This window comes from Dermacentor albipictus, unplaced genomic scaffold (genome assembly GCF_038994185.2).
Source record: "Dermacentor albipictus isolate Rhodes 1998 colony unplaced genomic scaffold, USDA_Dalb.pri_finalv2 scaffold_38, whole genome shotgun sequence".
In the NCBI taxonomy this organism is placed as follows: Eukaryota; Metazoa; Arthropoda; class Arachnida; order Ixodida; family Ixodidae; genus Dermacentor; species Dermacentor albipictus.
In genome coordinates this window covers 822,687-837,824 of record NW_027225592.1, presented here as the reverse complement: position 1 = coordinate 837,824, position 15,138 = coordinate 822,687, and the positions used below count along the sequence as shown (strand labels likewise).

Genomic DNA, 15,138 nt, shown 5'->3' with positions numbered 1-15,138 from the left:
GGACATATAGTCTGTAAAATAATTTTTACATGATCTGTACTGTTACTCTTGCACTAATAAATTAGGAAATGCACTTGCTATTTAAAGCACTGCTGTAAACCTTTGTGTTTGAGAAATGCAATACTCAAAAGTGTAACACAACCAATGTGTGCATGAAACCTACGATGCCTTTGACATTCGTCAGTGTGCAAATAGGCACTGAGAAATGCCAAAGGCATCATAGCTTTCTTGTTTGAAACCTTGTATGCGAGTACATTACTGGTATCTTTGCAGTGAAAGGAAGTCGAATTATTATCAGACTTATGAGAGGAACTCATGTTTCTCTAGTTTAATATTTTCTTTTTTGTGCTCCTATATTCTTGACTTTTCCAAGAATATTGGGTGTTTGAAATAAGTACTCTATATTGCTCTTAAATTTTTCCTGCACAAGAGCCCACGTTAGGTTGCATTTCTTGAACACTTTGCAGTGCTGTAGATTATCAAAAGAAAGAAAAAAAATGCTGTAAGTTTTCATTTTAGCCTTCTGTATAACAAGTATGAACCTATCAATTACATACACAAGTACGAAACAACTACGAAAAACTGGGCATAAAGACATACATTAAAATACCAGGAATCGATGGTGAGAATTCTAGTAGAAAGGAACCATTAAAAACTAGGCACTAAAGACACATAGTAATTATAATAACACAAGTATTTGCTAAGAATTTGAAGAGACAAATAGAATGTCTCTTCAAATCACTCCACCGCAACATTCATCCATGGTTCGATGAGTGACCACAGTTGGTGATGCTGTTTGGATAAGTTGCAGCTGAGGTGCAGCTGTGAAATAGGTGGAACATGTAGGGGGGTCACCAAAGGTTGCACGCTGGTTGCACAGCAGGTTGCCTTGATCTCCGGACTCACTCGACACTCATGCGTTAAGCCTGGTTATACACCGTTTGCAAAAAGGCCTGGCCCGAGTGTGTGGTACGGCTTTGGTAAAATTTAGAGGCAACCTGAAAAACATAGATCGATATCCATAAGCCCCACAATATTCTTCACCATAGGGCAAACCTGAAGTTTACCATCGGCACATAGCAGATAATGAAAACAGACACAAGCCACCAGACTTCAGGTATAAAAATGTGCAAAAGTGTAAATGAGTGTGAAGAGCTGCTTATAGGATGGAATGTTTCATTTTGTCTTTTGTAGATTAATAATAGTATCTTAACATAAAGTCAAGTTTACTTCGCCCTCCCTAAAGAAACTTAAATTATGGGGTGTTACTTGCTATAACCACTTCCTGATCATGAGGCACGCCGTAGTGGAGGACTCCGGAAAGTTCGACCACCTGGGGTTCTTTAATGTGCACCTAAATCTAAGTACACGGGTGTTTTCGCATTTAGACCCTATCGAAATGCGGCCGCCGTGGCCGGGGTTCGATCACGCGACCTCGTGCTCAGCAGCCCAACACCATAGCCACTGAGCAACCACGGAGGGCATGGCCCTCCCTATTTGTGTAAGTAGGCTATTCCATGCGAGCTGTACCAACCTGGCACACGACCACTTGAATTTTTTTTTTGAAAAACTGGAGGCCCTTCAATATAGCGCAAACGTTAATTTCAAGAAATACTTAAAAAGTTTTTTTACTGGCGCAAGCACTAAGTGAGATTTTGTGTAATGCACCAATCTATGCATCATAAAAGGCATAGCAGAAAAATTGGTTCCTTCATTAAGGGGGCCAAATTTTTCAGGACAATAAAGAGAGGCCTTACACCAAAAATTGAACTGCTTATTAGCCAGTGCTCAGTTTATTATGGGTCATTAAAAATGGACAAAATGGCCTATGAACTTTATTTTCATGAATCTGGCTTACAGCAAAAGCTGCAAATTTATGTAATCCACATATTTAGGAGTTGTGCTGCATGCAAAAACTGGTTTCAGGAACATAAATTATGCAGCAGTGCACAGAGATGAGGATGAACTAGCAAAAAAAGTCAGTTTTGGTGTTTATCGGCATACTTACTATTGAGGCAGTCCTAGTAAATTTATGCCCACTACCATGTATGAGTGTACACTGTATTGTTTTAGATTGCTAAAGCTTTATCAAAGCAGTTTTTTGTTAAGCAAGAAAAAAATTGTACAAGTGGTCTCCTACTGGTTTCAAAATTTGCAGCGCGTTTCGTGTAATCCACATAGCCTTTTGGCGGCTAAGGCAAACTGCATGGACTTGAGCATCCCTGCACATATAGCAGGGGGTCTAAACTGCTTTGAAGTTAACTCGTTCATTGCTGAGTGGCTACAAGCCACTTCACTCAAAAAGTTGCCACTTAATCACATGTATTTACCTTAATCTTTCTGTCGGCTTCCAGCCTGCTTGGCATCATCACGAAGGCTGCCAACTCCCTAGTGGACGTAGTCAGGACACGGTGATGGCAGGACGCAGTGGCAGGAGCCGCCAAAGGCTTCGAACTCTCTAGTGGACGTAGTCAGGACACAGTGGTGGTAGGATGCAGGGGCGGGAGCCACCAGAGTGTACCTGCAGCAAATTTGCACAAATGCTCTTAGTCCTACCATGTCACAATTTACAAGAAAAATTAAGCTGTCTGTGTAACATAGATACCAATACAAATAAATGTAAACAGTTGGGTCCTACAACACAACTAGAACATCGACAAAGAAGAAATGGTACTTATGCTTATGAAAATCCAATCAATGAAAAAAAAAAGAATGTGCACCCGATTTGTGCATGGAAGCTCAGTGGAAACCCGAGCTCATACCATCAAATGATCTGCTAGTCAACTGCAAGCCTCTTAAAACGTCATTGTATATTTTTTACACGCCCTATGTTAAGCTGCATTAAAACAAGTTCAGCATCTCTAAATATAAGTAATAACGAAGCAATTCAATTAATGAATTCCAGTGGTCGATAATGCAACAAAGTGCATGCTCTGATGAAGCTGGCCAAACTGGGTAGTGACAAATAACGATGTTGTTCTCTACATCTTGTTTTTCTGGCTTTCGCTGTAGCATTAAAATACACAAGAAATTTCACATTCCTGACATTTAACCCTGCTAATTTTTATTCCATAATGCATAATACTTCAGCAAGAGCAATAATGCTGTCTTTTAATCATAAATAGTGATGGAACAAGAAATTTTACAGCAGCTAATGTTTTGACAAGCAAACTTATCTCCTTCTCTTTGTCGAAACATTGGCTCCAGCGATGCTCCTTGTTCTACGGCTCTTCATCATTTCAAGTCTCTGTCTTCCTGTGTACCTCTGTACTTTCAATGTTGTATCAATGAAATTGTAATAACGGAGAATTAGTAAATGTAGCTGATGAAGAACTTGGGCTTGTTGGTAGACAATGACAGAGTAACTGCGCAACATAGAGATACGGACAAAGGAGGCTTATGTGTGCCGTCTCCTCCAGCCATGTCTCTCCTTTGGACAATTACTCTATCTCGATGTAAAAGTATTACCCTTTGCACAATAATGCTGAAATGAATAAAGGCCAGGAAAGTGGGCACAAAAATTACAACAAATAGCATCATATGCTAATGAGATATGCGAAAGTGCCTGCTACGATCTGTCTCACCCATAACGTGCTGGATAAGATGGCGTCTTCTGGATGTTGGCATTTCTTGAATACCTAAAATAAAGTACATTTCAAAATTACAAAAATACACAGAACAGCAGTAGGAGAGGAGATAACGCATTGTTTAGTAAAAGAAAGTAAACTAATCTCTGATGCAGTGCAGACGAAATTTCCTTTATTAAATTAGTAGAATAATACACCACACTTCATTTCATTCAATGCTGTGAGCGTTTCTTGCTACAAGAAAGAAAGGTATTTCTGCATGAAAACAGTAAAATAATCATAGCCTTCTACTTTTACAAAATACGCGACAGTGACTAAGCCAACTACAGCAGTATATACTTAAAATTGTTATATGCACATTACAATAGCCAAGACAGGATAAACTTGGGTTTATATGCAGATCACCAGGAGGTACCACTTTGCAATCAATTCATTTCTGCTTGCCAAATATCTGCACTAACATAAGACTACAAATAAAAAGACCCTCTTTTTCATAAAACACCGGACTCAAAATAGAAAATCCAGTAGGAATACCACAACTTGTGTGCATAACACAGCCAGGTTTTGTACGCCTAGTATGATTTACTATATAAAGGTTGCAGCAAATTCATGCTTTTAAATATTTACCACCATGAAAATAAAGATTACATAAAAAATAATAACATTATACATCGGCTTAGATTGTCAGCTAACGTGTTTTGTGTTTCCTACTTACAGCCAAATGCACATAAAATTTTTTCTGTTTAAGCGCTTTTAAAGCGCTGTGTCTGTTCGCTTGTGCATGCAGCCGCTTTACCGCTCTTAAGATATCTGTGCTGCCACATCGCCTGACACTGCCATACAGCGTTGTAGCGCTTTTATTATTCGCGGTAATATACCTAAAGCGCTAGTAAATCTTCAGAATACACAAGCTGTCTTTTCGACTGCCTGTCTTCGCCAGCGAAAGTCACACTGGTACTAGTATTGTATCTACACTTCAAGTTACGCAGTACTTGATATTATACGGATTTTTCGATGCGACAGGCCACTCGTCACCGGAGTCGTTAAGAACGGTGTTTCTCCTGGCAGTACAGCTTTGCAATAATTTCAGATGCTCTCCTGAGGCTTCCGTCTGCCAGTAGTATTTTCGCATACATACGCGCACGCATGCCCAAGAAACGTCTGTGAACTGCCAAGAGAAACGTGGCGCAAAATGTGGCCATACCGGAAGGGCCGAGTCCGCGGCGTTTGTAAACTCGGAACAAAAGCTGATATGCTTACCTGAGACGTTAAGAGAAATATGGCACAGGTAACAGGTCCCCGCTGGTAGTGGCTCGTATGCATCCGGTCATCTCTGTCCGTTGCGATCTCCCATATCACAATGAAAGATGCAGTGCAAACCGAAAGACGAAATCGGCGATACGCTGCTGCTGGCGGCGGTCCCCTCGTCGCAATCACACAGCACGGACAGAAGCTCCCTCCGTAACTTGCCGCAACGCTTGGTTGCAGTCGCCCCTAACGCAGCGATTTGAGAACCACTCAACGACAACGCACTCGCGCGTGATACAGCGCAACTTTAAAATGGCGTCATGCTATTGACGGCTTCGGCTTTGGATCATTTTGTATCTGCACAACTGAGCAAAACAGTTGCGCTAGTTTCGGTTTTGTTTCCTCGCGTTGAAATAAAAACTGTTTTGCTCACTGATTCTTTTACGTCACTTAAGTAATGTTCACGAATGAAACAGCCATGAATTTAACACGCGTGTTGAAATACCCGCTACGTTCACTTGGCAGAAGCAAAATTTGCTCGTCCGAGCGTGGTTACGTTTGAAATATCTATCGGGGGGCTGTCGGAGCATGCTCGCAGTGTGAAGACGTGGCGTAATTGTCCTTAATTTGCTTAGCTACAACGGTGCGGCTGCCCTTTATTTCTGTCGAGTGCAGTTTGCTCTGATGTGAGGTAGAACTACAAAGCCGCCCATGTTACTGAATGATCTAGTGCACCTGAAGCTGCCAGAACTCCGGTATTTCCTCCACAAGTTATTGCGACTGTGTGCCGTTGTCACCAAGTGCGAGCGTAGTCATTTGGCGGAGATTTAGCAACACATTTTCTAGAACTATCGTTCACCGCTCTCTCACGACATGGAGAAGGAGCGTGGTTGGTCCTTAGTGAAAATTTCTATTTATTGGGAATTTTGCGATAGCAATTATATGGACACAACCGTCGAAATATATCTGTCGGTGTTACCGTGAGCTTTCGTATAAAGTCAAGTGCGATAAGATCCTATCCCGCGCCGTTGGCTGTGCGCGTTAAAGGAAGTGTTTGAGGCTGAGCCGGGCTCGATGGGCTCCCCAAGTATCTATAGGAGGTCACGTGATAAAACGCGCGCATGCCGGGAGAGGGATGCGCTAGTTTAGCGCGCTTCTCCTCCTCTAGCCGTTGCTCTAGCCCTGTCTTGCGCCACCCTCGCTCTGTTTTGGTGATAATTTCCGATGGACGCAAAGCTGGCGGGAGGGGGGGGGGGCGCTCAGATAACGCAATTTTGCGGAGACGCTTTGACGGAAGAGGCAGCAGAAGCGTTCGGTCCGCTCTGTTCGCGCCCTTCGTCACGCCAACGCTGTGACAGCGAGTGTTCGCCGTCATTGAGTGAGATCTGTTGTTTGCACGTACGCGCGTGAGCCAGTGCTTCCTAATTTAAGGAGTAAGCGAATGTTTATTGCAGTCTATTCAGCCGATGAAACAACGAACCTTGGTTCGAGCAATAGTTCGTGCAGTGGTTCATGCAGCATTGGGGCGAAACTGCTGTATTTTTGTTTTTATATTTCTAGGGGGTTCCAAAGCAGTGTTGCGTACGCTAATATTTGTTTCTGGCCGCGGAACGCAACGCACTGCGGTAGCCCAGTGGCTTTGGTGTTGCGCTGCTGAGCTCGAGGTGACGGGTCCAATCACAACCGCGGCAGTCACATTCCAACGGGGGCAGAATGCGAAAACGCGCGTAACCGTGCATTCCGTACACGTTAAATAACCCGAGCTGCTGAAAATAAATCTGCAGCTTTCCATTTCCGTGCGCCTCATAACAAGATATTGATTTTGGAACTTAAATCTTCAAAATTTAGTTTAAGTCGCGGAATTGCATTTGCAATCGACATTGTTGACTGCACCTACTGAACTTATCTCTTTGCTGTGCTCTCTTTTGTAGCCAATACTTTTTTTTAGATTTACTTATGGTCAGAATCCAGTGTGACAAATCCAAGTCTTCCTTATCATGGGAATCCAGCTATCGCTTAAGCGTGTGAGGTATCAACAAACATGGTCAAGGAAAATCAATATAAAGAGTTCGAAGTAATTGCAGAACATGACGAGGAGGAAAGAATGATACACGGCATTACAACCAGGACAGGAACCCGAGGGCCTGCCTAAAACAGAAGAGTTTATCTGGTATTTCTTCTCCTGCATTAAAATCTTTCTCTCGCCAGACTCCTCTCGAATATCAGAGGAATGGCGATCTTCCATGACTCTTAGCGTGCTATTGAGAGTCGAACGACCCATGCGGGAATGTTGACTCTTCTTTCTGACTCTACTCGCGCAAAAGTGGGTCTTCGGAAGAAAAAAGAGAGTCAAGTTGCCGTGACTCACTTTTTACTCTCTTTTTTCTTAGAGTGTTTGGAGATTTGAACCCCCACAAACAGCGGAGCACCACACCGCCAGATCTCTACCCATTCGAAATGCCAAACAGTTTCCCGATGTATCAGGATTCCAACTCGCTACCTCCTGCGCAAAAATAAATAAATAAATAAACGTTTTATTTACCTGAGCTATATACTGGAGTTAAACATGGACTAGAAGCTATCGCAGCAGCTTCACGCAGGTACAGGATCTGTTACATGGCAGAGGCCTATATATATATATATATAAACGAGAAGAAAGGGGGTTAACCGAGGGACCCGATATTTATTAGTCATATAATGAGAAGCCAACAAACACTCACACCAAGTACAACATAGGGGAAATTGCATGTGCTTAATAAATGAAATAAAGTAATGATCAATTATTGGAAACTAAAGTGGATGAAAAAACAACTTGCCGCAGGTGGGAACCGAACCCACAACCTTCGCATGTCGCGCATGCATGCTCTACCAATTGAGCTACCGCGGCGGCGTTTCCCCACCCACTTTCTTGGGTATTTATGTGTACTAGTAGAACCCTGGGAGTGTTAGCCAGCGCCCCCACTCAGGTTGTGGGTTCGGTTCCCACCTGCGGCACGTTGTTTTTTCATCCACTTTAATTTGCAATTATTGATCATTACTTTATTTCATTTATTAAGCACATGCAATTTCCCCTATGTTGTACTTGGTGTGAGTGTTTGTTGGCTTCTCATTATATGACTAATACTTATATATATATATATATATATATATATATATATATATAAAGAAGGTGATGGATGCTACAAGGTAAAAAGAACAAGTATTTAATTTCAGCAGTTCCGACTGGTGGACCGTTCTTCATCCAGATTTACAAGACAATGGCAGTTCGGCACTGACATGGAAGACAGCGGACCGGGTACCCGGTTGTTCCCAGATACATCAAACCGAAAGGGACAGTTGTGACAGTGATTGACTCTTTCTTGGCACTTTGGCAGATTTAGAGCTGCCTTATTGGCAACGATGCAAGACAAAAGGAAGGCGGAGTCCCATGTATGTAGGGCAAGGAGGCCAATAAGAAATAAAGAGAAGAAAAAAAAGAGAGGAAAAAGAGAAAGAAAGAAAACAAAGAGAGAAGTGGAAACAACAGAGAAAACGTAAAAGAGCATGACGGAGACATAAGTCTGAGGAGGGCAAGGGTGCGGAAAGTAGCGGTAGCTAGATTCCCGTTTACACGAAGCAAGAAGGGAGAAAATTGTCGCTGCGCAGAACCAGTGCGCGTGCCACCGTTGTAGCGAGAGAGAGGGCAAGGCAAATAGAGCTATGGGGGGCACAATAGAGAAAGGGCCCGGAAGGTAGATCGAAGAGCGGCATCTTGTGGAAAGCAACTAAATCACATTACACATATACAAGGCACGGCCCGTTCGGGCGAGTTGTGGTCCAGCTGAGGGGCGGGAAAAAATAGTGAGAAGAATATATACGCGGGGTTTGCAAAGCCAGTACGTCCCTGGGCTTACAGATGTAGGGAGCCGAGTTATGGAGCTTCCGTGTGGTGCAGTTTTCGAATGTTTACCGGACAACCACGTCAGCTGTTGCGGATTCCCATCAGGGGCTATAGGTCACTCAGAACAACTACTTGAATGGCAGGGCTGAGGAAACTGGATTTATTGTTTTGCCGCTCGCACCCCCGCTTGAGGCGCACGGGGTGAAAAGAGCAAGCGATCAGCCCCATCTCAATTTTTGAGTGGAGAACATGTATCTGCGCACCCCACTCTCGCTGCACATCCCAGAGGCATGTCACTTGCCCTGGACTCTGATTATTTCATTTAGAGTACGTTCCACATTTATGGATGAAAAAAGGTTCTCCCTGCTCGTTTGTTCTTTTTTTTCTCACTGGCCTCTTTGCCCTATATGCATGGAACTCCACCTTCATTTTGCCCCGCATCATTGCTGATACGGGAGCTGTAAATCTTTCAAAGTGCCTAGAAAGATTCGATCACTGTCACAAGTGTCCCTTTCGATTTGATGTAGCTGCGAACGACCGGCATCCGGTCTCCTGTCTTCACTATCAGAGTCGACCTGCCATTTTCGTGTAAACCCTGATGATGACTGGTCCACTGTTCAAAAATGTCAAAATTAAATACGTGCTCTGTTTACCTCGTAGCATCTCTGAACTTCTGTAAGTATATATATATATATATATATATATATATATATATAGTCATATCATAAGTAGGCAAAAACACTGAGACCAAGGATAACATAGGGAAAATTACTTGTGCTTAAAACTTAAATAAAGAAACGATAAATTAATGGAAAGTAAAGTGGATGAAAAAACAACTTGCCGCAGGTGGGAACCGAACCCACCACCTTCGCATTTCACGTGCGATGCTCTACCAATTAAGCTACCGCGGCGCTGTTTTCCCATCCACTTTCTTGGGTGTTTGTGTGCCCTAGTAGAACCCTGGGAGTATTAGCCAGCGCCGCCACTCACAGACCTTGGCGGCGGACGTGGAACGTCCTTTTTGCTGCAGGCGTCACGACAACGTGACCTTTTTGAGTGAAGGTAACTGGTCAATAAACCCACATATGCTACCTGAAGGCATCAATGTTGCCGGATTCGAAAACCTCGTTATGTAATAAACGAGAAGATAGGGGGTTAACAGAGGGGCTCGATTTTTATTAGTCATATCATAATAAGCCAACAAACACTGACACCAAGGGGAGCATAGGGGGAATTACTTGTGCTTAATAAATGAAATAAGAAAAACGATAAATTAACGGAAATTAAAGTGGATGAAAAAACAGCTTGCCGCAGGTGGGAACCTGCGGGAAGTTCTCCCAGGGTTCTACTAGTACACATAAATACCCAAGAAAGTGGATGGGGAAACAGCGCCGCGGAAGCTCAATTGGTAGAGCATCGCACGCGAAATGCGAAGATTGTGGGTCTGGTTCCTACCTGCGGCAAGTTGTTTTTTCATCCACTTTAATTTCCATTATTTATCGTTTCTTTATTTCATTTATGAAGCACAAGTAATTTCCCCTATGTTTTCCCCTAAAGGGGGTTAACAGAGGGGCTTGATTTTTATTAGTCATATCATAAGAAGCCAACAAACACTGACACCAAGGGGAGCATAGGGGGAATTACTTGGGCGTAATAAATGAAATAAGAAAAACGATAAATTAACGGAAATTAAAGAGGATAAAAAAACAACTTGCCGCAGGTGGGAACCGAACCCACAACTTTCGCATTTCGCGTGCGATGCTCTACCTATTGACCTAACATGGCGCCATTTCCCCATCCACTTTCTTAGGTATTTACGTGTCCTAGTAGAACCCTGGGAGTGTTATATATATATATATATGCACTTTAGCAGGGAAGAAGTTCGGACGCGTTGGTGGGATACATACAGACTTGGATACATATCGCAAAACATGACACAGGGACAAGCAGGAACACAGGACGAGCGCGAACTTTCAACAATTCATTTATTGCAGCTGGTGAGTATATATGTACTCCCTGGGACGCTACTGCAATAGACACACTCACGGGAAGGAGGAAAAACAGTCATGTGACTACTATGCCCAAAACTTCAAGCTCTTTACGTGATAAAAGTATAGACGGCGTGCTAACGCACTCGTCACCTGCTCTATCTCAGCTGCTTCCACAATTTCCCTCGTAATCTTATTGCTGTGGCGATAGACAACAACAGTTTGTTTTAAGAACGGGAAGCATGGTGCCTTCGCGTCACATTTTCTATAATGGGCAGCCAGATGACCATCTATTGCGATGCTCTCCGCTTTGTTACTATGCTCCGCCAGACGCACGTTTAAACATCTGCCCGTCTGGCCCACGTATAGTACTTCCCACACGACAGTGGGATCTTATAGACAACATTGCGAGTGCATGGAACAAAAGGATCTTTGTGCGCGGTAGCGCAGCCAGGCTTTCGTTTCCTCATGGGACAGCTCAACACACTCAACCTCAAGAGTTTGTTAGGTGCTGTAAACACAACGTTTGCACCAGAACATTGCCCAACCTTTTTTAGGTTGTGGGAAACCTTATGAAAGTAGGGACTTACCGCCACTTTTCGTTTGTCTCTTTCTTCTTTCCTCTCTCTTTCGTAATCCGCTCTCTGCTCATCGCTCATGCGTGAAGTTAGTTTCCTTTGACGATGCAGGCCTTCAGCAACCGAGATAATGATATGTCTCGGATAGTTCGCTGCTTCTCGTCTGGAACAGCATTCGGAAGTTTCCTCCATTCGGAGGAGCCTTCGGGGGTTCTTTGATGCTTTGATGCTTTGATGCAATGCTTTGAGCTTGTTTTCGGGGCTCCGTGGCGGCGACGAAATCATAAGTTTTTCTGCATGCTTTGAGCTTGTTTTTGTTTTATTTGCTGATTTTCGCCTTTTAGTAGTAATTGGGTGGTTTTCTGTCTCTTTCCTTTTGTTTGTCTCTCGTATTTCGGGTGGGCGGGTGTGCTTCGTGTACATTTGCTTTTGCAGGATGGTTAGCGAGTCCTCTCGTGCCACGTGCTTCCAACACGTGCAGCCGGGTGGGACGTTGAGTGCTTGTAATCCTTAAATGGTAGCTTGGAAGTGGCAAGAGAAATAGCTATTAGTGGTTTTACTGGGCGTGTTTTGGTAGGAAAGTGAGAGCGTGGCCGAGTGGTTGAGCGCATGCGAGAGCGTGTCATACCTCCGGTCTCCGCGGCATTGATTGTTTTGGAATAAGTGGTGAGAGTTGCTTTGCGACATTTTGAGGATTTGGACCCTTTGCGTATCGGTCATTGCTAAAAGGCACGCGCTCTGCATTGATATAGTATTATAGTATTTGCATCAGCAGTAGTAATATTATAGTATTGTAGCATTTGCAAAAAGCCCTGCAATACATGACGAGAAAGACGGGAAAGCAAGCAGTACACGGGGGTCCCTCAAGGCAGATGAGGAGACGGATGAGAATGGAGAGGGCATCGAATCAACCGCCACACAATGTGATGTCGATACTAGGCTGCAGAAAATGGAGGCTTTCCAGAAAGCGCTTCTCAAACAGGTGCAAGAGCTGAAAAATGAGTTAAACAGGGAGCGTGATGCATGGGAGGTAGTTGAAAAGAGACGAAGCAGCCGAGGAAGAGCTGAACAGGGCCGCCATTGTGCACGAAAATGTGCGTGACAATGGAACGCAGACACCCGACGCGACAGGCGCGGAAGGGTCAGCGAAATACGTGGAACGCAGGCAGGGTGATGAAGGGTTCGTTGGAAAGAGCGGCACCTGCCTTGAGGACGCCACGCGGAAAAATCAGGAGCTCAGGGGACAATGCCCCTTGTCGAGTTCGAATCACGCGGAAAACAACAAAGGGAAGCATGGAGAGGTAGGAGAGAGCAAAAGGGTGATTATCGCTGGCGACTCAAACCTGACTGGGTGCTCAAAGGCAATTGTGGAGAGGGTGAAAGGCGGGAAAAAAGTGGCGGTAGGGACATTCCCAGGGCGGACACTGGGTTCTGTCATGGAGCCAGCAAAAGAAAAGCTCGCGGATAGTGCCCACGTGCGCAACCTTGTCATAGTAGCAGGTGGGGTAAATGACGTCCTAAACCGGAAAGGGCCAGGGCTAGCTCAGCGCTTGGCGAATGGGGTGGACGTCTTGCGCGAGCTATCCCCTCAGGTGCAGATCGTGGTGTGCACGGTGCCGGAGGTGCCTGTACGTGACTGTCACGTACAAAGAGCTGTAGTGGCTGCTAATAAGGCAACATGGAAAAAGAGCCGAGAGAAAGGCTTCGAGGTTGACGAAGTAAACAGGGAAGTGGGAAGTTGCGGTGGTTTTAAACGAGATGGGATCAACTTCAATTACAGGCTGGCACGAGAAAGGGGCTAGCGACTTGGTGGTCACGCTGTTGCTTTTTTAGGGGGCCCGCGGGCACTCAGGAGGTCAGAGCAGTAGTAATGAAGAAGGTCCCGTAGGGGAACAAAAGAAGAGCATCGCCGTCGAAAACAGAAAAAGGAGGAAAGCAAGAAAAATAGCTCGCCATGCAATAGGCTACATAAACATGCAAGGCGGCAGAAGAAAGGAAAGTGGGCAGAGATTGAGGAGCAGTTACATAGAGAACAAATAAAGGTGTATGCGGTTACAGAAATGCACCTTAGAGACTCGGAAGAACCGCCAGTTATTGAGAGTTATGTTTGGGAGGGGTGCAACAGAACTAAGTCGGAAAGAAAGGGAGGGGGAGTTGGAATGCTCATTCATGAGAGAGTGAAATGGAAAAGAGTAAATTCACAATGTTAAGAGCATCTTTGGTTATCAGGTACAATGAGTGGGAACGAAACTTGGCTGGGCGTTACGTACTTGTGAACCGGAAAAAATTGCACAGAGACAAATAAAGAATTAGTGGAATGCATAAGCGCTGATATTAAGGGTTTTGGGAGTGGTGCTGAAATAGTCCTGTTAGGTGACATGAATGCCCACATACAGGATTTAGATGGCTATAGCGACAATAACGGGAAGTCAATGCAAGACCTTTGTGAGCAACACAACTCGTTATCGTGGACACAGGGCTTAAGTGTGCAGGGCAGATCACGTGGGAAGTGGGAAACCGGCAATCAACCATTGATTACTGTCTGATGACACAAGAAATTCATGATAAGTTGAGAGAAATGGTTATTGTTGAGAAAGGGCATAGCAGCATAGGGAGTGACCATAAATGCATCATTTTAAAAATGGGATATGTAGTTGGGAAAGAAAGCAAGGAGAGCAAAATGGCCAGTCCAAATTTGAACGCTGAACAACTGGCAAATATAGTCACTAGAGTTGAGGAAGAACTTAGCAAATGGCCAAGTAAAGAGTGGGAATATGGTGAGCGTCTAAGTGTAATACCGACAGAAATACGGTAAGCGAAAGAACATGTTCGTTGGAAAGGAAAAAAGAAACCGGAAAGCTGGTGGAACAAGGAGATACGAGAAGCGATCGCCGAACGACAGAAAGTATCGCGAGAGCACAGGCAGACAAAGAAGGCACAGTTGCCGCAGGATGAAGTAACCAGTAAATGGGAAATATACCGGGAGAAAAAGTCTAAGGTTCAAATAATTGTGCAAGCAAAATTTAAAGATGAAAGTGAATGTTGGTTGTCAGAAATACGCGAGAAAAAGAAGGCCGCACCTAGAATATTTTGGAACCACATAAAATTACTAAGCAGGAAGTCAACAACAATACAACACCATATCCTAGACGAAGATTAAAAGAGACTGGAAGGAGAAGCGACAATAAATTACATCCGAAAAGTAACAGCCGAATCTTCGCAAGGCAATGACGAGGTTGTATTTGAAGAAAAAAAGAGCACGAAAGTGACCCAAGGGGAAAAGGAGCTGGTGCTAACAAATTTAAACTGGAAGAAAGCGGAAGAGAAAATCCCTAAGCGCACAGCCACAGGGCTAGTCAAGGTTCCCGTTAGGCTGATTAATGAACTACGACCAAAAAGCAAGGAATCTCTGGTGAAAGCAGTTGAAAAAACGTTAAAAGACAAACGAATACCAGACAGTTGGCGGCAAAGTAGAATAAATTTAATTTATAAAGGCTAGGGGGAGAAAGAAAGAATTCACTCGTATAGACCGTTGACCCCTACATCGGTAATATACAGGCTAGCAATGCAGGTAATGAAATTAAAGATTCAAGCATGAACAGAGAATATTGGCATTTTGAGAGAACTTCAGAATGGCTTCAGAATACGTAGGCGTTTAGATGATAACTTATTTGTTCTTACTCAGTGTGTTGAAATATCAAAAGTAGAAAGCAGACCGTTGTTTGTGGCCTTTTTAGACATTACAGGAGCCTATGCCAACTAGACCGCAACATTTTGTGGGATATTTTGCAATGAGAAGGCCTAGGTGACCATTGTCTACAGATTTTGAGAGAGATTCACCTAGAAAATACTGTGCG

The 15,138-nt window shown here is 43.9% G+C and overlaps 1 protein-coding gene, 1 long non-coding RNA gene and 1 other non-coding gene across 3 annotated transcripts in view; all 3 read right to left on the bottom strand.

Annotated features, from left to right (window-relative positions):
- The window catches only part of LOC135916919 (tachykinin-like peptides receptor 86C), a 386,707-nt gene that overhangs the window by 162,737 nt on the left and 208,832 nt on the right, over nucleotides 1–15,138 (bottom strand). The window lies entirely within an intron of this gene.
- Nucleotides 807–5,032, bottom strand: LOC135916936 (uncharacterized). Its single transcript, XR_011510079.1, has 4 exons — nucleotides 4,848–5,032; nucleotides 3,585–3,638; nucleotides 2,331–2,521; nucleotides 807–998 (listed from the first exon to the last, which is right to left on the bottom strand). It is a non-coding gene; the product is annotated as an uncharacterized lncRNA (long non-coding RNA).
- TRNAS-UGA (transfer RNA serine (anticodon UGA)) lies at nucleotides 9,554–9,626 on the bottom strand. The gene has a single exon. It is a non-coding gene; the product is annotated as a tRNA-Ser (tRNA).